The 23,070-nt window shown below is 47.2% G+C and overlaps 1 long non-coding RNA gene across 5 annotated transcripts; it reads right to left on the bottom strand.

The window, feature by feature from the left end:
• Positions 1-20,077: 20,077 nt before the first annotated feature.
• LOC105418251 (uncharacterized) lies at positions 20,078-22,331 on the bottom strand. Of its 5 annotated transcripts, XR_003890132.1 has the most exons (5): positions 22,289-22,331; positions 22,075-22,181; positions 20,514-21,478; positions 20,291-20,426; positions 20,078-20,219 (listed from the first exon to the last, which is right to left on the bottom strand). It is a non-coding gene; the product is annotated as an uncharacterized lncRNA (long non-coding RNA). The 5 variants fall into 5 exon arrangements; XR_003890131.1 differs by having other exon boundaries at positions 20,514-22,181; XR_965546.1 differs by lacking the exon at positions 22,075-22,181.
• Positions 22,332-23,070: the final 739 nt, after the last annotated feature.

The following is a 23,070-nucleotide window of genomic DNA, read 5'->3' as shown; positions in this document are numbered from 1 at the left end:
AGTCTGCTGGTCACATCAATGAGCAAAGCATAAAAGGCTATCATATGACATGGTTTTACAACATCGTTGGACAGTTCTTTAAAAATTACTTTAAAACAATCCGACAATCCAGATTTGCTCATAAGCATCGTGTCATTTACCATCTCTTCCCAAAGTGCGGGTCCTGCACACGTTCTGGTTTTTTCCAGCAAGATGTTTTTGTTTGAAGCCGTTTTGTTCTCAATAGCCTGGTACAAGATGTTTATTATCTGACCCTTGATCAATTGGATCTTGACACCTTCTACATCGTTTACAACTTTTCCCCAGAAGCTCCCCATTTTATATCTGAAAATGGATATAAGTGTTTTCAGTCCAGTACTGAGTCACCGTGTCCAGATGTTCCTGTTTAATCTCGCTGTCGTTGTCGGCGATACTCTCGTACATTTGTTGGATGGGAGTGTAGATTAATTCGCTGGATTTCAGCTCGAGCAAAAGGGTCTCTGCGGCGATCTTGACTTTCACGTAGTCAGCGTTGACACCGCACGCTTTCAGGAAATTTTGAATAGCAGGAATGAACTTGGGTGTGTAGAGTCTTTTCATCAACATGTAAAAGTTGTTGCGGTAGAAACCCGGTTCGATCACATCCAAACACTGGTGTTGGCGCTGGCTGGGGTGGTCGATCCGACATCCGTTGCAAACCTCACCCTTGTACAGGTCCAGGACGACGCTAAGTAGATGAAGAACGCCTTTTTTTACCAGACCAAAGAATTCAGATGCCCAGCCGTCAAGCTGGTCAGCACCGTTACATACAGCCCCGGGGAGATCCGATGCGTCGTTGGGCAAAGGCAGATCAGGGGTTGTTGAGCGTGAAAGACTCTCCACACCGCTCACAGAGATTGGAGAACCTGGACATGAAGAAGCCGGAGACGGCGCAGGATCTCTGCCTTGGAGAAGAGACTCGGACAGCTCTGGAAGTGATGCTGAGTCTCTGACGGGTGGTGTCAGTGAGGGTGAGTGAGGACTGGACACCCCAGGATCCGATGCCGAGCGTCCGAGGGGTGGGGTTGGTGGAGGGCTTAGCCAAGGAGTGAGAGACTCGTTAGAATCCGTGGGATCCAAGCGTTGGATGAGTGAGTCAAAGTCCAGCCTGCGAGGCCGAAGCCGACGTTGAGGGCATTCCGCTTGTGTGTCATCCTCATCCCACAGATAGGAATTGCTCGGATTGTCAGATCCGCTCTTGACGCTTCTGTTGGTAGACATGCTCTCCTTAGTGTTTCACTCAGGTAGTGGGTAACGTATGGTTCAGACGAACGTCTTTTATACATTTGAGATATGGGTGTGGGCTTACACGAGGGAGGACTCTTTTTTTCGTCACCACAGTGTTGTTCCAAAGACGACAATGGTGAAAAAATTTTGTGATTTTATCATCCATTTCATGCATCTTTTCGATCCATGCTGCAAGAGGTAGAGTCAACACGTTGCTGAAAACCCCACAGTCTGAGTTAAAAAGATCCAAGACAAAATACTGTCTCGGTTTCCCTGACATCTCTTCCATCTGCATCTTGTAGCTAGCACGATAGAACCATCTTCCCGTACCCGAGGTTTTCGTCAACCAAATGCTCACAAATGTTTGTTCTGTGGAAGGTTTCTGTTCTGTGTTGTTTCTTTCTTCACAGCCTTCTTCAGTCACACACACCATTCTCGGTTTGATCAGTTTCAACACACCCCAGTCATTGGAAGACATCGTAGCCGACAACATAGGCCCCTCACTGGAAGATTCTTCCCGCTGATAGAGAATCAGCTCCCCCGTCTTGTAACGGAACACATACCCAAAACTCCCTGTTTGACTATAAGGCTCCAAAGACCATTCTTGCTGCAAAGGCTCAGAAGGTGACGCCTGAGAACGCTGTACAAACACCGTGGATTTTTCAACTACTTTTCCACACAATTCTCTTATAACGGTCACAGCCGTCTCACCAATCACGGATGTAGAACTACTCATGTTGTCCACAGATGGCTATGCCAGGACTATGGCAAAACTGTTTTGTAACTGTTTTGTAACTTGTAACTGTTGCCCTCTGACTGATCGAGCCAAGATGGCGGCGCGAGCACATCGCGAGGCCCGGCGTCTCTCCAGTTTTTGCAAAATTGCAGTGATTTACCTGCTCTTCGCTAGTCTGTTCATACAGAACAGCCTCGGGTTCACATCCTACACCCGTGAACAACTCCTGGATATTAGATCGCAATGCCAGGAAACTTTTATCACCGATCTTCAACTCATCCCTGAGATCTCCAGGACGCCGGAGGCTACGCACTTTACCCGGCCGGGCGGAAGTGCTCGCAGGCGGCGTCGAGATCGTAAACAAAGGAGGGGGAAGCGCGGAGGGCTAAGAGCGAAGCTAAGGCTAACACCGCATCGGCTCTCTCTTCCCAGCATTTTCCTCGCCAACGTACGGTCTTTGGTAAACAAAATGGATGAATTACGTCTCCGACTCAACCACAGTAAGAGACTCTCGGACTGCAATGCCATGATTCTCACGGAAACTTGGCTAAACAGTGGCATACCGGACACAGCCATCGGGCTAACCGGGCGCTCCACACATCGGGCAGACAGAACAGCTGACGACTCCGGTAAGACCAGAGGTGGGGGGCTATGCATCTACATCAACAAGACCTGGTGCACCGACTCCGCTACTCTGAGGAGACACTGCTCAGCCAACGTGGAGTTTTTAATGGTTAAATGTAGACCGTTTTATCTGCCTCGGGAATTCACATCCGTCATCATAACAGCAGCTTACATTCCCCCGGATGCTAATGCCACTCTTGCGATGAATGAACTTCATGCGGCTATTAGCCAACAACAATCCGCCCACCCGGAGGCTGCATTTATTGTTGCGGGTGACTTCAATCATTCAAACTTAAAAACTGTTCTTCCAAAATTCCACCAACATGTTTCCTGCAATACAAGAGGAAACAAAACTCTGGACCATGTCTACACAAACATGGCTGGTGCCTATATGGCAACACCCCTCCCCCACCTAGGACAATCAGACCACCTTTCTTTGTTCCTCACCCCCAAGTACTCACCCCTCATCAACCGCGTCAGGCCATCAACGAAGACCATCAAGGTGTGGCCGGCGGGAGCAGACTCCGTACTCCAGGACAGGTTTCAACACACGGACTGGAGTATGTTTACGCCCCAGGGCAGCTGTGGCTCACACACACACACCGACATTGACAATTTCACCTCCACTGTTCTGGACCACATCACCACCACCATCGACAGCATAACCACCACAAAGCGGATCACCACATACCCCAATCAGAAGCCATGGATGAACAAGGAGGTGCGGCTCCTGCTGAAGGTGCGCAACACCGCCTTCAGATCAGGAGAAGCCCAGGCCTACAGCACAGCCAGGGCTAACCTGAGGAGGGGCATCAAAAAGGCCAAGCACACCTACAAACGCAAGATTGAGGGTCACTTTTCCAGCTCTGACCCCAGGCGTATGTGGCAAGGCATCCAGGCCATCACCGACTACAAACCCAACAACTCCAGCCCCACAGTCATGGACACCACCTTCCTGAACGAGCTTAATACCTTCTATGCTCGCTTCGAAAAGGACGACAAGGACACTGCCACTAGGACCCCTCTCCCAGCAGACCACCAACCCATCACACTATCATCTACCGCCGTCTACACAGCCCTCAGCCGGATCAATCCACGCAAGGCTGCTGGTCCTGATGGCATCCCTGGACGTGTGCTCAGGGCATGCGCAGAACAGCTTGCCGGGATTTTTACGGACATCTTCAATCTGTCCCTCGCCCACGCAGTGGTCCCGTCTTGCTTCAAGGCCACAACTATCGTCCCAGTTCCGAAGCATTCCAGACCAACCTGCCTCAATGACTACCGCCCGGTAGCACTCACCCCCATCATTATGAAGTGCTTCGAGCGACTGGTCCTGGCTCACCTGAAGGACTGCCTCCCAACCACACTCGATCCACACCAGTTTGCCTACCGCAGCAACAGGAGCATAGATGATGCAGTCTCCATAGCACTGCACTCTGTGCTCACACACCTGGACAACACGAACACTTATGCACGATTGCTGTTTGCTGACTTCAGCTCAGCTTTCAACACCGTCGTCCCCTCCAAGCTGATCACCAAACTTGGAGACCTGGGCATCAACCCCTCCCTCTGCAACTGGACTCTGGACTTCCTGACCGACAGACCACAGCGTGTTAGGTCAGGTCACAGCTGCTCCACCACCATCACACTCAGCACCGGTGTGCCACAAGGCTGTGTGCTGAGCCCGTTCCTCTACTCTCTATTCACCCACGACTGCAGACCTGTACATGGATCCAACTCCATCATCAAGTTTGCAGACGACACAACGGTGATCGGTCTCATCAGCAACAACGACGAGACAGCCTACAGAGAGGAGGTAGAGCGCCTGACCACATGGTGCGCTAACAATAACTTGGTCCTCAACACCAGCAAGACCAAGGAGCTCATCGTGGACTTCAGGAAAGCAAGAGGAGGCACACAGGACCCCATCCACATCAACGGGATGGCCGTCGAGCGTGTCTCCAGCTTCAAGTTCCTGGGGACCCACATCTCAGAGGACCTGTCCTGGACCACAAACACCTCCAGCATCATCAAGAAGGCTCACCAGCGCCTCTTCTTCCTGAGGACACTGAGGAAGAACCAGCTATCCTCGGCTGTCCTGGTGAACTTCTATCGCTGTGCGATAGAAAGCATCCTGACCAACTGCGTGTCAGTCTGGTATGGAAGCTGCACTATCGCTGAGCACAAGGCCTTGCAGAGGGTGGTGAAAACTGCCCAACGCATCACAAGGACTACACTCCCTGCCATCGGAGATGTCCAGAGGAAGCGCTGCCTGCATCGAGCACGCAGCATACTCAAGGACTCCTCCCACCCCGCCCACAGACTATTTTCCCTCCTGCCCTCTGGGAGGCGCTACAGAACCCTCAGGACTCGGACCAGTAGACTGAGGAACAGCTTCTTCCCCAGAGCGGTGTCCCTGTTGAACTCCTGCTGACCCTTACACACTCCACACCTCACTACACTACAGCAGTTTACACAACAACTCACTAGCTTAGTAACCAATGTAGCTACTGTTTAAACCTGTCCTGCGCACTCATGCACTTTATCATCTGTATACACGTAATTTATAATTTGCACATCTCCTCTATCTTATGTAAATAGCTAAATAGCTCCTGCACTTATAGTCCAAGGCATTTAATGTAAACACCATCTGTAAAATATGTTTATAGCACAACCCGGTAAACAATTGTAAAATAACCGCCATACTGTATTTATTAAGTTATTATCCTCACTTGCTGCTTCTTTTGCACTTCTGGTTAGATGCTAAACTGCATTTTGTTGCTCTGTACCTGTACATGTGCAATAACAATAAAGTTGAATCTAATCTAATCTTATTAAAAAAAGGCGGGAAAGGGAGAAAGGCGGGAAAGGGAGGTGGGGGGGGGGGAACAGATGTGGGCGGGTTCAGGGAAAGGTCAACCTGTCACTTTGACAAGAAGTACCCCATTTCTCTCTCTCCTGACCTCCAGGCCTGCTTGAAACATCTGTTCTGGTGTTCTGGAAACACAACATGGATAGAAAGATAAAGATAGGTTATTGAATGTTGTGGTGCTGCTTTTCTAATGGCTTCTGCTACATGTTACATTCTACTTCAGTACAGTTTTAAATACACTAAAAAGAACAAATGACCATCACAACCGTCAATCACAGCAACTTAGGAGATAATTACCAAGACAACACATTGTTTCCAGCTCATCCTGGGAGAGGTTTGACCAGAAGATGGTAGCAGGAGGTCTCTGTAGTCCCACAGGTGGTTCAGACAGCGCATTTCAGAGCCATTCAGACCTGAACCAGAAGGTGTTATGTGTCTCCGAGCACAGTGTGTGGGGGCCAAGCAGAAAAGTCAGTCCCCCAGCTGAGGTGGAGCTGCTGTAAGAGGGCAACAGCCCAGCAGCAGACCAATCTCTGCTCCTGTATGTGAGGGAACACCACCATGTTCAACACAGGCAATCCTGGAGAGCTGAAGACTGATACCCTGATCCAGGTGTGGGAGGAGATCCCACACCAGGGGACCAGCATCATCTCATCAGGGGCATGACTAAGATAGAAAGGGTAAATGACTGATTATACTGGGACAGAGAGGATAAATGACTGGTTATACTAGAGCTAAGAGGACAAAAGACTGGTTACACTACTGTAGAACAGAGAGAATATATGGTCTGGATATACTGAGACAGCGAGGATAAATGACTGGTTATACTGGGACAGAGAGGATAAATGACTGGTTACACTGGGACAGAGAGGGTAACTGTCTGGTTCGATTCGGAGAGAGAGTGTAAATGACTAATTATAATGGTACAGAGAGGACAAAAGACTGATTATACTGGAACAGTGAGGGCAAAAGATTGGTTATACTGGGACAGAGAGGATAAATGACTGGTTACACTGGGACAGAAAGGATATAATCTGGCCAATCATGGACCCAACAGAACCACCTTCACCACGGGATCAGTTTGAAAGAATCGAGGGAGTACTCATGCTTCATGAGCAGCGGTTGGAGGAGGCGGCTGCCCATGCCCGACAAGCTGCGGAGGCCCAAGCCAGGGCTGGGAGCTACGGGTCCAGATGGCACTTCAGAGCTCCTCTCCATACGGCAGGGGAATCAGTCCGGGGCAGATTACTCCATCGACTTCCGGACCAAGGCTCGTCAGAGTGACTGGAACCTGGCTGCACTCCGGGATGCCTTTCTGCATGGTTTAGCAGAATATATCAAGGACAAACTGGTTTCTTACCCTCTACCTGCCACACTGGATGAACTCATCGAGCTCAGCATTCGACTGGATCTCCGTCTCAGGGCCCGGAGAAGAGAAAGGAGACAGAACCCCGCACCTTCCACGGCAGCTCACCGCCTGGATTTCCCCCCCGCTTCGGCCCCTGTTCCTGCTGACCCAGAACCGATGCAACTGGGTCGCACCAGACTCACACCAGAGGAGCGTCAGCGTCGCCAGATGGGGAATCTCTGTATATACTGCGGGCAATATGGACATTTTATCTCTCTCTGTCCGTTAAAAGGCAGAGCTCACCAGTGAATGAGGAAGTCCTGGTGAGTCATGTGGGAGTGAAATCTTCCTCTCAGATTAAACGCCCCCTCTTTCTAGCCAAGCTTCTTCTCGCCGAGGACTCTCACACCCTGGCCACCTTCATTGACTCCGGTTCCGATGGCAATATTATGGACGAGGGCTTGGCTATGCAACTTGGGCTAGAGAGGATTCCCCTCAACCCACCGAATCCTGCCAGGGCCCTGGATGGTCATCTTCTGGGAACGGTGGCCCACCAGACTGCCCCTGTTCACATGCTGATTTCTGGTAACCATCATGAGACCATCCAGTTTCATCTCCTGCCCTCATCCAACATTCCTCTGATCTGGGCTTTCCATGGCTCTGCAAACACAACCCGCATGTCGACTGGACCACAGCCACTATCCCCAGCTGGAGCGGTTTCTGCCACCAGGTCTGCCTTCGGGATGCATCAATGCCACGCCAGACTACGCTCCCCAGCACCTGCCTGGACCTGGCCAGAGTCCCTGCTGAGTACCACGACCTCAGGGAGGTGTTCAGTAAGGCCAAAGCTACCTCACTACCCCCCCACCGCCCTTACGACTGCTGCATTGATCTGAAGCCTGGCACGTCACCTCCTAAGGGGCGCCTCTACTCTCTGTCTGGTCCAGAGCGGGAGGCCATGGAGAGCTATATTAATGACTCTCTGGCTGCTGGAATCATACGCCCGTCCTCATCCCCTGCAGGGGCAGGATTCTTTTTTGTGGACAAGAAGGACAAGACCCTACGCCCTTGCATTAATTACTGGGGTCTCAACAACATCACTATCAAGAACCGGTACCCCCTACCACTCATTTCCTCTGCCTATGAGCTACTTCAAGGGGCCAAGATCTTCACCAAGCTTGACCTTCGTAATGCCTACCACCTCGTACGCATCAGGGAGGGGGACAAGTGGAAGACGGCCTTCAACACCCCCACTGGACATTATGAATATTTGGTGATGCCATTCGGTCTCACCAATGCCCCCGCTGTCTTCCAAGCCTTGGTGAATGATGTCCTCCGGGACATGATCAACAAATATGTGTTTGTCTACTTGGACGACATTCTTATCTTCTCCACCTGCCTTGAGGATCACATTCACCATGTCAGGACGGTGTTGTAGCGTCTCCTGGAGAATTCGCTGTTCGTCAAGGTTGAGAAATGCGAGTTCCACACCCAGTCGGTGCCCTTTCTTGGCTACATTGTGGCCGAGGGACGCTTGAAGATGGATCTTGCTAAGGTGGAGGCGGTAAAGTCCTGGCCAGTTCCGGAGACCCGTAAGCAACTGCAGTGTTTCCTGGGTTTTGCAAACTTTTATCGACGCTTCATCTGGAACTATAGCTCCATTGCTGCTCCCCTCACCATGTTGACCTCCCCCAAGAGTCCTTTCCGCTGGTCCCACGCTGCAGACTCTGCTTTCCAGACCCTGAAGAACCGGTTCAGCTCAGCACCCATCCTCCAGGTCCCGGAGATTGAACGACAGTTCGTTGTGGAGGTGGATGTTGCAGTGGGTGCAGTCCTGTCTCAGCGAGCAGCAGGTGACCAGAAACTCCATCCATGTGCTTTCTTCTCTCGGCGTCTTTCAGCGGCCGAGAGAAATTATGACATTGGCAATCGGGAGCTTCTGGCTGTCAAGCTGGCCCTAGAGGAGTGGCGACACTGGCTTGAGGGGACTAAGCAGCCCTTCTTAGTTTGGACAGATCACAAGAACCTGGAATACATCCGAACGGCTAAAAGACTCAACTCCCAACAGGCACGATGGGCCCTCTTCTTCACCAGGTTTGATTTCTCCCTCTCCTACAGACCCGGCTCCCGCAATGTCAAACCAGACGCTAGTGATGGGACGATGATACCTCAAGGAGTGTATTGACACACTACACAAACTGTGTCGGCACTGTATTGATACTGTGTTGGTCACCCGATAGTGACCCCTGCAGTAGTTATAAAATGATTGCAGGTAAAGGAATTCCTTGTTTGCTAAACTGAGTTGGTATGTAAAATATAGCAAATTTGAGTTACAATTCAGAGTTACAATTTTTTACTTATTTACACACATTCTTTGTTAACTTAACTGTTAAATCATATGAAATAATACAAAAAAGTGATTAGTTTATGAATTTTTATTGGGGAACAAAAGTTTTTGGAGGGGATTTCTCCTCTTAAACACCAGCTCCCCAGCCTCTTTCACACGATACAGATGACGATGGTGAGCAGAGAGTTTTAAGTGCAAGTTGATGCAGATGTGGATATGTTTTCTGGTTCTCTCACGAGTATCTGCCAATTCTTCATTGCCATGCCGAGCTCTATAATGCCTCAGCATTGATGAAGTGCTTTTATTGATGTAAGATAGCTCTGTGGAGCAGAGCCGACACTTCACCTACAATAACACAAAAAGTTACAAACAATTCAAACCTCTTACTAGAACAGAGTAAAAACTAAGGTGGCGCATTGCATTCACTTGTTAAAAAAATAGACACCCTATAAAATCACTGTAAGGCTCTTGACTTGACTATCATCACTGCTACTATCATGTATCACAGGTCATTCACTTGATAAACTGATAAAGCGCCACCATTAAAAATTGTATATAACAGTAAACAATGCTCAAAGGAGAAAAAGATTTCCCTTGTTTGGAGTCACAAGATCAAAATTATTCCACACTGGGGAAAACTTCTTGGAACGATCCATAATTACAGTTTGTTTCCTTATAAACCCACTTTGGCGCGGCACATCCAAACGATACAATTCCTGTATCGGTCACATGATTCTTTCTTAAAGCGATACACGCACCGATACGGGGTTTCACTCTTGAGCTCTCGGCACAGTGTTGACGCACCAGTGTCGCTTGTCCCATCACTACCAGACGCATTGTCACGGCAGTTTCAGGGAGAGGGGGATGAATCCATCTCTGCAGACACCATTCTACCGTCTCCTTGTGTTGTCGCATCCCTGACGTGGGAGATCGAGGAGAGGGTGAGAACCTCTACAGAGGGGGAGGCTAGTCCCAGTGCTTGCCCCCCAGATCGCCTGCATGTGCCTGCAACCTTAAGGCCAGAAGTGCTCCAGTGGGCTCATGCCTCTAGGTTTTCCTGTCATCCGGGGATCCAGAGAACCTGTGACGTCCTCCAGCAACGCTTCTGGTGGCCCTCGTTAGAGGAGGACACCCGGAAATATGTCAACGCTGGCCCTACCCGCAACCAGAACAAGTCTTCTCGTCAGGCCCCGTCCGGTCTTCTACAGCCACTTCCTGTGCCGCATCGTCCCTGGTCACACATTTCTATAGACTTTGTCACTGGTCTACCACCATCCCCTCAGATGGTGGTAGACCTGCTAACGGCCATACTTACAATCGTGGATCGCTTCTCCAAGATGGCTCACTTCGTCCCCTTACCCAAGCTCCCATCAGCTAAAGAGACTGCCCAACTACTCCTCGACCATGTCTTCTGTCTCCATGGAATTCCTGTGGATGTGGTCTCAGACAGGGGACCCCAGTTCTCTTCCGTGTTCTGGCAGGAGTTCTGCAGATTGCTGGGAGCCACGCCGAGTCTGTCGTCAGGGTTCCATCCTCAATCCAATGGCCAGACTGAAGGGGTGAACCAACAAATGGAAACAGCCCTTCGGTGTACTGTGTCCCAGAATCCATCTTCCTGGTCCCAGCAGCTGTTGTGGGTAGAATATGCTCACAACACTTTGACAAGCTCTGCCACAGGCCTGTCTCCTTTTCAGTGTGCCTATGGGTATCAGCCACCCCTCTTCCCAGCCCTGGAGAAGGAGGCCTCTTGCCCCTCAGTTCAAGCCTTCCTCCATCGCTGTCATCGGACCTGGGCCTGAGCCAGAGCCTCCCTCCTGAAGACTGCTGGCCGCTACTCCTCTGCTGCCAACCGTCGTCGTTCCCAAGCTCCAGAATATCAGGTGGGCCAGAAGGTCTGGCTCTCCACCCGGGACCTTTTACTGCGGGTGGAGTCCAACAAGCTGGCTCCCAAGTTCATTGGACCGTTCCCCATCGAAAGAGTCATCAATCCTGTGGCAGTCAGGCTCAAGCTTCCCCGGTCCATGAGGGTTCACCCAACCTTCCATGTGTCCAAGGTCAAGCCTGTCCGAGAGAGCCCTCTGGTGCCTGCTGCTCCTCCAAAGCCTCCTCCTCGCTTCATTGATGGGGGACTCACCTATGCTGTGCACCGCATCTTCCGCTCCCGTGTTCGTGGCAGAGGCCTTCAGTATCTCGTTGACTGGGAGGGGTATGGCCCAGAAGAAAGATCTTAGGTTCCTGCTCGTCACATTTTGGACCGACAGCTCCTCCGTGACTTTCATCGGCTGAATCCAGATCAGCCCTCTCACAGCATGGTCGGGGGCTTTCCTTGCTGAGGGGTGCGTGCTGTCGGCCCTACTGCTGCTCCAGCTCCTGAGCCAGAGGAGGATTCCCAGTCGCAGACAGGAGATCTGCACGTGACCTTGTCCTCCTGTCAGGAATTCTTCATGCCTGTGTATGCCCTGTCTGTTCTGCCTGACCCCCGGTAAATTAACTCTGTCTTCTGTTTTGACCACGAGCTCAGCCAGTCTCCCTCTGGATTGTTTGCCTGATTCTGCCTGCCTCCCGGTTACTGAACTTTTGCCTGCCTCGACCAAGTCCACTGCCCCGCCCTCGAACTGTTCTTTGTTTGCCAGATTACAGTTAATAAACCTGTTAACTGATCATCAGTCCATTGCCTGTTTTGTACTGCACTTGGGTCCATACCATACCCGTCACAACTTAGTGTTTTCGCTTTATGAGGCGGCGGCATCTCTCCATACGCGCAAGGACAACTGTTGCGCAGCGGTGCCTGCGAATTACCAGGAGAGGGTGGCCATCTTCCGCACCTACTGCCGCAACAAGATAACCGCACCCAGCCACATCACCAACATAGATGAGATCCCTCTGACTTTTAACATCCCTTTGACCCACAAAGTGGAGAAAAAGGGACCGGCACGGTGGCGATACGCACAATGGGGCACGAGAAGTCGTCGTTCACCGTGGTTCTCGGCTGCCACGGAAACGGACAGAGCGCTGGATGACGGAAGGTGAACACTCCTTCACAAAGACTATGAGGCAGTGGCGGGCAAGTTATGCCACCATATGCGGGTGGATTGTAGACACATGGGCTATGATACCGTCTTCATGTATTGTAAGAGCTTTCACAAAATCAACGCTGAACCGGAACTGGACGGTGAGTCCGTGTTACGATACGTGGTGGTAGCGGACCCGAACGCAGGCCAGGACACAGTGGTGGAGAGGTCAAAGGCTTTATTTTCAGGGAAGTGGAGCACACATTGACAGAAACAGTCCTCCTGGACCGCAGGAGGATCGGGAGGCAGTGTCCGCTCGTCCCAGGTCCATCGGCGAGTCCCCACACCAGACGCAGTCCCCCTGAACTGCTGGGAATTCGGAACACCGTTGAGTCCTCAACACGAAGCAGTCCCCCTGGACTGGCGAGGCCTCGGGAGTCCGGCGCGACACGCTCACCACACGAACGTGCCCCGAGACACTGAGGGCAGAGGCAGTCCTCCTAGACTGCAAGGGGGGCCGGAGGCGGTCCTCTAGGAGACACAGAACAGGAACAGGAGCGGCCCTCCAGGAAAACCGGAAGCTCAGGGATAGGAGCGGCCCTCCAGGGCAACAGGAACAGGAGCGGTCCTCCAGGGAAACCGGAAGCACGGGAATAAGAGCAACCCTCCAGGAAACTCATAGCACCAACATACGACAGGGGAAGCGACCAAACAGCTTCACCACCAACAGACACCCTACCAACACCAAGAAACCCGAACAAACACCCACACTGGACAAACAAACACACTCCCCACACGAACAGACACCCCGCCTCTGACAGGCAGGCACAACCTGCTTAAATAGGCAGCAAGATGTAAATTGCCTACAGGTGTGCCCGCCTGCAGTGCCAGCTGCACCGAATTGTGCTCAACACCACACCCTGCAGGCCAAAGACAGACACAAACCAGAAATCCCAACAGTGCGATTCAGATGATTAAGAAGAGGAATTCGGGATGTTGGACATTGAAATAGTACAGCTGTTTAATTCAGATACAGAAGATGAAAACTTTGATGGTTTTGTGGCGGAAGAATGAATATTTTGTTCAATAAATGTGTCGAAACTCACTGTTTTACTTCCGTTGTCATTTTTACTGTATTTTTCAGCTTGCGCCTAATAATACGGTGCACCTTGTGTATGTTTTAAATACAGAAATAGCACCCATAACTGAGACTGCGCCTTTTAATACAGTGCGCCTTATGGTTGTGAAAATACGGTAAGATAGAAAGGGTAAATGACTGATTATACTTAGACAGAGAGGATAAATGACCCGTTATACTGGAACTAAGAGGACAAAAGACTGGTTATACTAGAAGAGAGTGTGCACAGCCCGACCGCACAGCAATCAAATGAGGAGGACCAAGTAAACTGTGGCGTGGCACCCAAAAGCTCGACAACAAGAGCAGCCAGTGCAGCACAGTCTCCTTTTAAGGGGAACGCCACAGCTGCAACTGCCCGAACAATTAAGGTGATCGGCAGCGCATGAACTCCATGCTGCCACAAGAGGATATATGGTTTGGATATACTGGGACAGCGAGGATAAATGACTGGTTATACTGGGACAGAGAAAAAATGACTGGTTACAATGGAACAGAGAGGATATATGGTCTGGTTATACTGGGATAGAGAGGATAAATGACAGATTATATTCTAACAGAGAGGGTAACTGACTGGTTGTACTGGGACAGAGGAAAAATGACTGGTTACACTGGAACAGAGAGGATATGTAGTCTGGTTGTACTGGGAAAGAGAGGATACCGTATTTTCACGACCATAAGGCGCACTGTAATAAAAGGCGCAGTCTCAGGTATGGGTGCTGTATCTGTCTTTAAAACATACACAAGGCGCACCGTATTATTAGGCACATGCTAAAACATACAGTAAAAAATGACAATGGAAGTAAACCATTGAGTTTTGACACATTTATTGAACAAACTATTTATTCTTCCGCCACAAAACCATCAGTTTTCATCTTCTGTATCTAAATTAAACAGCTGCGCTATTTCAATGTCCAACATCCCGAATTTATCTTAACAGCTCTACATAGAGGAATGACAGAAACTGCCTGAAAGACACCATGCACACACTCACAGCTGATGAGATCACTGGGTCAACCCAAAATATGCCCTTCAGTATCTCAATGTGCAACGTGTGAGCTGATTATCTCAAAAACAGACGGGAGAGCAGAAAGAGGATGAGGTTTCAGGGGGACATTTACATATATGGAAAGGCTCAACAAAATGAAGCTTCTCATCTAGATCCTATTGCCTCACCAGTATTTACTGGTGTTGTCCAAATCGCAGTATCAAATCAGATCTGACTGAGATCTAAAGGAAGAAACGCACCGTTTGTGAACAATGATGGTGGTGCGAGCAGCGTGGCTGAGGCGTGCTAGCGGATGTGTGTCAAGCTATGCTAGCACTGGTTCTGTGTCCACGTTGGTGTGGTACTGGTACACCCTCCAAGTCAGGACTTCTGTTGATATGTTGTGCATGACATACACTGGAAATGGGTCAGAACATAGCCGCAATGTCCTAGAATCATTTTAAATGTGAAAAAGACACCTGATGCTTTGTATACTGTTTGTTTTTGTCCAGCCAGAGATTGTAGATGTCTGGTTAAAGCTGTTGACTGGTCAGATCTAGCAAAAACCTCCTAAGGGCTCCTGTTATCTCCTTTACAATTCTTGAATCAAAATACATCAAGTAAGAGCTGGATGTGGCTTCTTTTACATAATTCATCTATGTTTAATAACTTGAATGTTGATCTACAGTATATGACGCCGGCACTGCAAATGTGTTTGGACAAGTACGGATACTGGCCAGAGAAGACCGCTGGTTTGAAAGGGGGGTCAAGGAAGCTATCCATGTTAAATTGGAAAAACCATCCTTAAACAGAGGTGGTGGCTTCAGGCACTTCCTATCACCCACATACAATGCAGTCCTCCACTCCTTCCAACAGCAAAACAAACATTCACAACATTCCAGGAGACCCAGTGACTCATCACCATGTGATCCAGCAGACAAAGGGGAGACACCTCAACAGAAACTAGGTGAACGACCCGACCAACGACCCTGCTAACGACTCTCAGGTGACCACCCAGATCATTAGCATGCAAATGGTCCACAGGGGCTATATATTTTTCAAGCTCTCTCCCCAGCGATTTCAGAACTGAAGAAGCTTTCTGGATAGAAGGCGAAACCTCTTCAAGAGAAGAAACCCAGTCCAGTTGACAGAGAAAACTACCTTGGAGACAAACTGGATTGGAGCGGTATCGGCAAGACAGTGTTTATTTAGTGTTTATATAGTATAAGGATCAGATTAGGAGCAAAAAGACTGGATCAGGACAATGCTAGTATTTACATAAACTGAGCAATTCAAACATGGGCAACAGGACTGCAGGATGACCACATCAGTAGATCATATCTGATGTTCAGCTGAAGACCTAAAAACAATCTGTGAATGATTTAAATAAAAAACTACTTAAAATAATTGTAATGCTAGCTCAGCTTGATTGTGTGATCAGAAAGGATTAAAGATGGTTTGTGAAGCCTTTAGAGATGATTAGGTGGTGAGTTCCTGCATGGACTATCTTGTCCATATACTATAGGTTGATTCCAGTGGAAACAGCAGCAAACATCAGCAAAGGCACTAATAAATATGTTTGATGTTGTTTAATTCATGTTACAGTCAAAGTTAAACTGAGGTGAAGTCCCAAGCACTATATATTGTTTCAAACAGTTATTTGTTTTTGCCAGCAAGTAGCACTGTAGAGCACGTTTCAAAAAAAGGAACGAAGAATAGTTTTTTTTAGTTGTGTTGTGGATGCCTTGGGTGACTGGCCGGACAGTGCAAAAACGTGTAGAAAGATCAGCAGCAGAGTTTTGTGAAGTTGGCACTAAACAGTTGTTTGATATTTTGAAATGAAGCAACTAAAAAATAAATCGGCTGTGAGCAAAACCACATGAGCGAGTGTCCGCCTAATCTTTCGGCTGCAATATATGAGAAAGTTTGGGCACCCTTGACAATTGGCATTATAATTATTCACCAATCATTGGGTGTTTTGATTCACAACTTAATTTTGATATATCAAATAACTGATGAACACAATCATATTTCAGCAGTGAAATTAGGTTTATTGGGTCAATAGAAAATGTGTGATATGCCCCAAAACAAAAATAAGGCCTATGCATAAATTTGGGCACCTTAATAGAAAAATCATATTAGTATTTAGTTGAGCCACCTTTTGCAAAAATAACAGCTTGTAGACACTTTCTGTAGCCACCAATGAGTGTCTGGATCCTGGATGATGGTATTTTGGCCCATTCCACCTGGAAAAACCTCTGCAATTGTTACAGAGCAGTTAAGGAGGCCAGGACCCAGATGCAGAGTGCAAACAAAAAGGTTCTTTATTGACAAAATATCCAAAAACGATCGAACAAAGTAACAACAAAAAACTCTGAAAACGTAACAACGAAAAAGGCGAACAAAAAAATCACCATCGAAATGGGAAAAAGCCGTCGGGAAAAGAAACAACTGAAAGAGGTTACTAAGCACGAAAGAAACTTACGAAACGAGAGAACAAACAAGGCGAAGGGCTGGTGATCTCGGAAAGCTGGGTACAGGAACATGCGCAACAATCCGGCACCGGAGGCAAAGAGGGGAGAGCTTAAGTAGGCGCTGATTTAGGCGTAACGAGCTGCAGGTGCTCTTCGGAGATCGGCCCGCCCCTGGATGCCGTTCCTGCAGGTAGGGGAGGAGGTGAGAAGTCCGAGTGCCGACCAGAAACCGAACCACAACAGCAATTCAGTGATGTTTGAAGGATTCCGAGCATGGACAGCCTGCTTCAAGTCATCCCGCAGTTTCTCGATGATATTCAAATCTGGAGACTTTTGGAATGGTCATTCCAAAACATTGTACTTGTTCCTCTGCATGAATGCTTGGCTAGATTTTGAGCAATGTTTTGGGTCATTGTCTTGTTGAAACACCCATCCCCGGCACAACTTCAACTTTGTGACAGACTCTTGAACATTATTCTCATGAATCTGCTGATACTGTGTGCAATCCATGCAACCCTCAATTTTAACAAGATTCCCAGTACCAGCACTGGCCACACAGCCCCACAGCATGATGGAACCTCCACCAAATTTTACTGTGGGAAGCAGGTGTTTTTCTTCGAATTCTGTGTTATTTTGTCGCTAGGCATATCGCCTCTTGTTGTGACCAAACAATTCAATTTTTGTTTCATCAGTCCACAGTGTTGGATCGCAATACCTCTCGTGTGTCACTGCTAATCTTCTTTGAATGAAGACTTTAAGAAGAATAATGCCAATTTCAAAATGTATTTAGCAATAGAACCAATTCAAGATACAAATATTACAGAGCTCCGGGCCAATTCATAACCCTACAATAACAGAGTCAATTACGAGGGCATTAAGTCTGACAACCTAACTATCCCTTGACCCAATGTTTTATAGAAACACATATGTAAATTATTGATGCTAATCCAGTCCAATCCAATCCTTCTTCTTGGATGACCTCATCTTCTTCTTCCCATTCCATTGAATGCTGACACAGTCCTTGTTTTCTGTTGTTTCCCAGATTGCCAGTTCACAGAGGAACTTATTAACACCAGTAAATCATGCTGTCATGCTTTACGATGGGGTTTAACACTTTCCGTCTGACTATTTCCTCCTGCCTCCAACTATCTAACCAACAGTCATGTCAAGGAAGGGTCAACCGACTGCTTATCTTTACTCTTGCTAATGATTATATACTATCCCTAACTTCTAAACTAACTGTAACAGAAAACAGAAACATATAAAAAGCTAACAGAATTCTCTTCAACAGTATCTTATTCCAAAATGATATTTGCTTGTACAAATGTTCTTTCGCATACCTCAGGCGACTCAGTTTGTGGCGACTGTGAAGAAAAGGATTCTTCCGCATCACTCTTCCGTACAGCCTTTCCTTGTGCAAACTGCACTGTATTGTTGACCGATGCACAGCGACACCGTCTGCAGCAAGATATCCTTGCAAGTCTTTGGAGGTGGTCTTTGGGTTGTTTTTAACCATTCCGACCATCCTTTGTCTTTGCCTCTCTGCAGTTTTTCTTGGCCTACCACTTCTGGGCTTAACAAGAACTGTGCCCGTGGCCTTTAATTTCCTCACAATGTTCCTGACAGTGGAAACTGACAGCTGAAATCTTTTGGACAGTTTTTTGTAACCTTCCCCTAAACCATAATGCTGGATAATCTCAGTTTTGAGGTGATCAAAAAGTTGTTTTGAGGCTCCCGTGTTGCAGCTCTTCAGAAGAGAGTCAAACAGAATGAGAACTGACATTTGGCCACCTTAAATACCTTTTGACATTATTGGATGCAACTGTCGATTAAGTTCAAGGCTTAACGAGCTCACCAAACCAACTTTGTGTGTCCAATTATCTTGTGATGATAAGTTGCAGGCCATCAAAGCAGAAAAAATGACAAGGGTTCCCACATTTTTGCACAGCCTATTTTATACATTTGATTTAATTTCATACAATTGCATACTATGAATACTTAAAATCTGTGTTTGGAAATCAAGCTAACACTTGGCACTTATGGGCAAATGAAGGACATGCCACCAAGATAATTTTGTGTGAAGTCAGAGTCCATTATTACACAACCTCAGAGGGGGTGCCTAAACTTTCTCATACCACTGTATACTCTAGCAGCTAGAGTCTAGCTGCAACAGTAGGGTGACAGTATCTAACACCAGGTGGCAGAAACAGCAGCAACAGCAAAATTACAGCACTGATCTGTGGCTTTCTTGTTCATTCAACAGGGCTGACTGTGGAATCACACTAGGAGACAGTGCACAGGTGAAATGGCAGCACTGGGAGAATGATCGTAAGCAACAACCACATAAGATGCTACAGCTCCAGGAACCAAAATTCATGAGTCATGTCAATGCATCCCGGAATAATCTTGCTCACATTTTGTCAGGAATTCTGGCCTAGTAGAGAATTTTGCCTCCTCAGTTGCAGTGGTTCTTCGATGCTAATGCTTTTTGTAAGGCCTTTCTATTCTACACTGTTCTTGCAGTGGGCAGGATAATAAATGTAAATTATTATATATGGAGCACATGCAAACACACTGTATGACATATAATCACCATCACATTACCAGTGGGATGCCAAAGTTAGATAAAGGAACCTGAGCTTTGCAGTCCATGGCTCAACCTATCTTAATGCTTTTCCATATACCTGGTGAGACAGGTGTCCACAGCGCTGCCTGATCGGGGCGCTCCAATACTCCGGCTCTAGTCTCCACTTTTGAAGTGTGTCCTAAAACCTTCGTCAGATTCCTCCTGGCCACCAACCATGACACCAGGGATAATCTTTTCCTCCTCTGGTTTATTCACAGCATGAACCTGAAACATAAAGAATGTCTCTTCAAGTTCTCGCTATAAGCCAATAATTGTATGAACACTAATGTAAATATTAAAAACACACTTAATGACTTAAAAGAATGGAGAAAGTTAAATGTCTGTGACCAGAGAAGAAAACCCATCCATGACCTGACCTGACAGCAACCCCTGAAACCACCAGAGTCAGACAAGGGGGATAAGGGGGCATCTTCTAATCCATGAAAAAGCTCTCCAGCCTGGCTGTGTGCAGCCTGGGGATAGAAGGAGGATTAGTAGAAATCTTTGATGTGCTGGTCCGTAGAGTAGCTTCCACTGACGTGACCAACCAAAAATGCTCCACTGTGAATCCTCCTAATTTAACTTTATTTGAATTTTGTCATTATCTTGATTTGGCACATATAAATATATAAAACACACATATATGTCACACACAATCACCAAGTCCAACCTGGTTGCATAAATTATTCTGCATGTTTATTATATTATCACTCAGAATTCAGAAAGCAGCATCAACAGAATGTTTCAAGTCTGCAACCGTCCTCACAGAGCTGGGTGGACAGCAGCTGGAAGGTAGATGCAGTTTATTCTTTTCTGAAGAAGAAAGGGGAGAAACTGTTAGAGCTCTGCATACACAAATCTAGACCCCAAAAGCAGACACATACGAATGGCTGGAGTTGGAGTAAAGGTTCTTTAACTGTGAAAGGTTTAAGGCAGAAACCAAGAGGTGCAGGCAGCAGAAGAAACACGATCCAACAGGAGCAAGCTGGGTGGCACAAACAGGAATCCAAGAAGGGCGATCTGCGGGAGAAACGAACATTCAGATTAGCACAGGAAACAGGAATCAAGGCGTGAACTAGAATTAAACTTCTAGGAGTCAGGCTGTACCACAGGGGGGTTAACAACAAATTGGTGAATAATTAGATGTGGACCAGGCTTATAAAACGGATGGCAGGTGTGGGTGATTGGCTGGAGATGGGTTCCAGGTGTGCATCGATCGCCGGACGGGGGGAGTCTGGAAGCCGCTCCGCCCAGCCTGGAAATAAACCGACAGTGGAAACACAGACGAGACACAGACAGGGGGGGGGAGAGGGAAACACTCCTAACAGAAACCAGCAGTGGTTGGGAACTTCTGTCAGCTACAGAATCCCAGTTATGAGTCGGGAAAATATGGAGCTTCTGATTCATTTCAGAAGCACATACAGAATTTAGATATCTGCTTCCGAATACTTATAGATAATTAGTTGTCTCTTCCTCGGGTCTTGAAATTGTATTGGCTCCTTCGAGCAGATTAATCTTCTACTCCCATCCCAACATGTTTTGAAGCTTCATAAGATATCATTATTTACAGAAACCCAATTTCCAACGAAAGCGTCTGCACTACAGCGCCACACACTGCGAGATATCAAACCGCACCAAACAGGAAACACATTCAACATCCTGTAGATTACGAAACTTGACACACTCTAGGACATGGACCACAGACTATAAATCCTTGGTTTGTTAAATCCGATCACATCAAGCAATGTTGTGAGGAACAATGGACCAGTTATGTAGAAATATTTTACATGAAACCACACATCCCTTCTACAAGGATATAAACCATCAGAAGATGATGTAGTGTGAAATTGTGGGACTTTTTTTTTAGCATGAATGTTAATTTGAACGATCAAGTCATTCCAGTTACTTGCATGATCTTGCGGGATTGGAAGAAGTTCACAAGTGTTTTGAGATTTTGCTCTGCGATGCCTCCAGTTAGGGAGTGTGGGCGCCGTTGTTCACTCCAGAATCATCGAGCAGTGCGACACAGGCATTGTCAGTGAATATTAGGGATTACTGCATCAAACATCCACCTAGCAGCAGAGAAGGATATCTCACAACTCTCTAAACACTTTTCAATAAACTTCTGTCACTTATCATGTGTACATCAACCGGAACAGAGTGAGTTCCTCCTAGAAAACCCCAGCAGCTTTATAAATATGCCGATCACAAACATTGTCTTATATCAGGGCTCTGAGTCATATCCAAAATAACACTGGATATTCAGGGAGCTGCTAGTGTGAGGTAACGTGTTGGTTTAAATACACCCACCTGTCCAAAGACCGTCCACCTGCTGAAAGGATGTAGCCTTAGTCAAAATTGATAACAATCCCCAAATTGAAGGTGCTTTGTCTTCTAACCTCCACATATTAGGATCTGCTCTATTGTACAGGGCCAAGTCCATAGTTATGTTAGCAGCTGGGAACGATTAAATGTGCTTTCCTGTGCTTCTAAGGACATGCTTGGCAACCTTTTCAATATGGAGTCATAATTAAGGAGGAAAGATTGCCTGTAACTTAAGACTTAGAAATATATTACATTCATTCATTTAGCAGAAGGAAAAACAATCAATATTTTAATATATGTCTAAAGTAGTTACCCCAGATAAACAGATGCCTCCCAGTCCTACCTGAGTAATGAATGAGCTCCATTAGCTGTTGACAGAAGAGCCAGTGCAGACGTCCAGCTGAACCTCTGGCACTGCCCTGGTTTCACACATCTACAAACCTACAGTCACTGACAAAAATGTCAACCTCAAGACTCCGAACACTCAGTAAGACATCATTCCCTCAACCATGTCTGGCTTAAACATGAAAGACAACAGTGACATCAGTTTAACTCACACTTTTGTGCTTTGCCTCCGACTGGCTCTGCAATGTACTAGGTAGAGTCGAACAGACAGCACACAGATATGACTACACCCTATACTCTGCTAATGGCTGTGTGAGTGTGTGTGTGTGTGTGCGTGTGTGTGTGCGTGCGTGCGTGAGTGAGAGACTTTTTGACTTTTAACACATGTACAAGAAGGTGGAGGCAGATAAAAGGAGCAACATGATGTAGAGCTACCCTAGCGAGGGAGCGAGTGCAGCCCACAGAGGAGTGTATCCCCGCAGTTGTCAACTGTGTTACTAGTGAATCACATTGAAGACAGAGATGAAAGGGTGCATGAGTTTAGGGCCCCGGCCTAAGACACACATTTGGATTTTCATATTAGTCAGTGTCGAGATGCACACTCAGACTCAAGGCCATGTGCACAGCTGTGTCCACAACTATTTCAAAAGCTGAAAGAATCAAGGATACTTATTTTGCGCACCAGCATATTTATAAAGTCTTTCAATACAACCAAGTGTTTCTTCTTCCTGCTGCAGTTTTATGAGACCTTGCACAAAAGAACCCATCATAATAAATATATACACAACAGACCAAGTGTGTAACAGAAAAATTTGCCCCTTTTCAAGGTATATGAGATAAAATTGCTAAAGTGATAAAATTTAAAAAATGAGCCATAGTACATTGTAAGAGACAAATAGGCAGACAAATACAGCAACAAGCTCTGAGCACAATATAGAAAAAGCAGAAGAAAAAAAAGAGAATCCTGGAGAAAATGAAAAACCTGACAGGCCTC

This window comes from Takifugu rubripes, chromosome 11 (assembly GCF_901000725.2).
Source record: "Takifugu rubripes chromosome 11, fTakRub1.2, whole genome shotgun sequence".
In the NCBI taxonomy this organism is placed as follows: Eukaryota; Metazoa; Chordata; class Actinopteri; order Tetraodontiformes; family Tetraodontidae; genus Takifugu; species Takifugu rubripes.
This window is presented reverse-complemented; position numbering and strand designations above follow the sequence as displayed.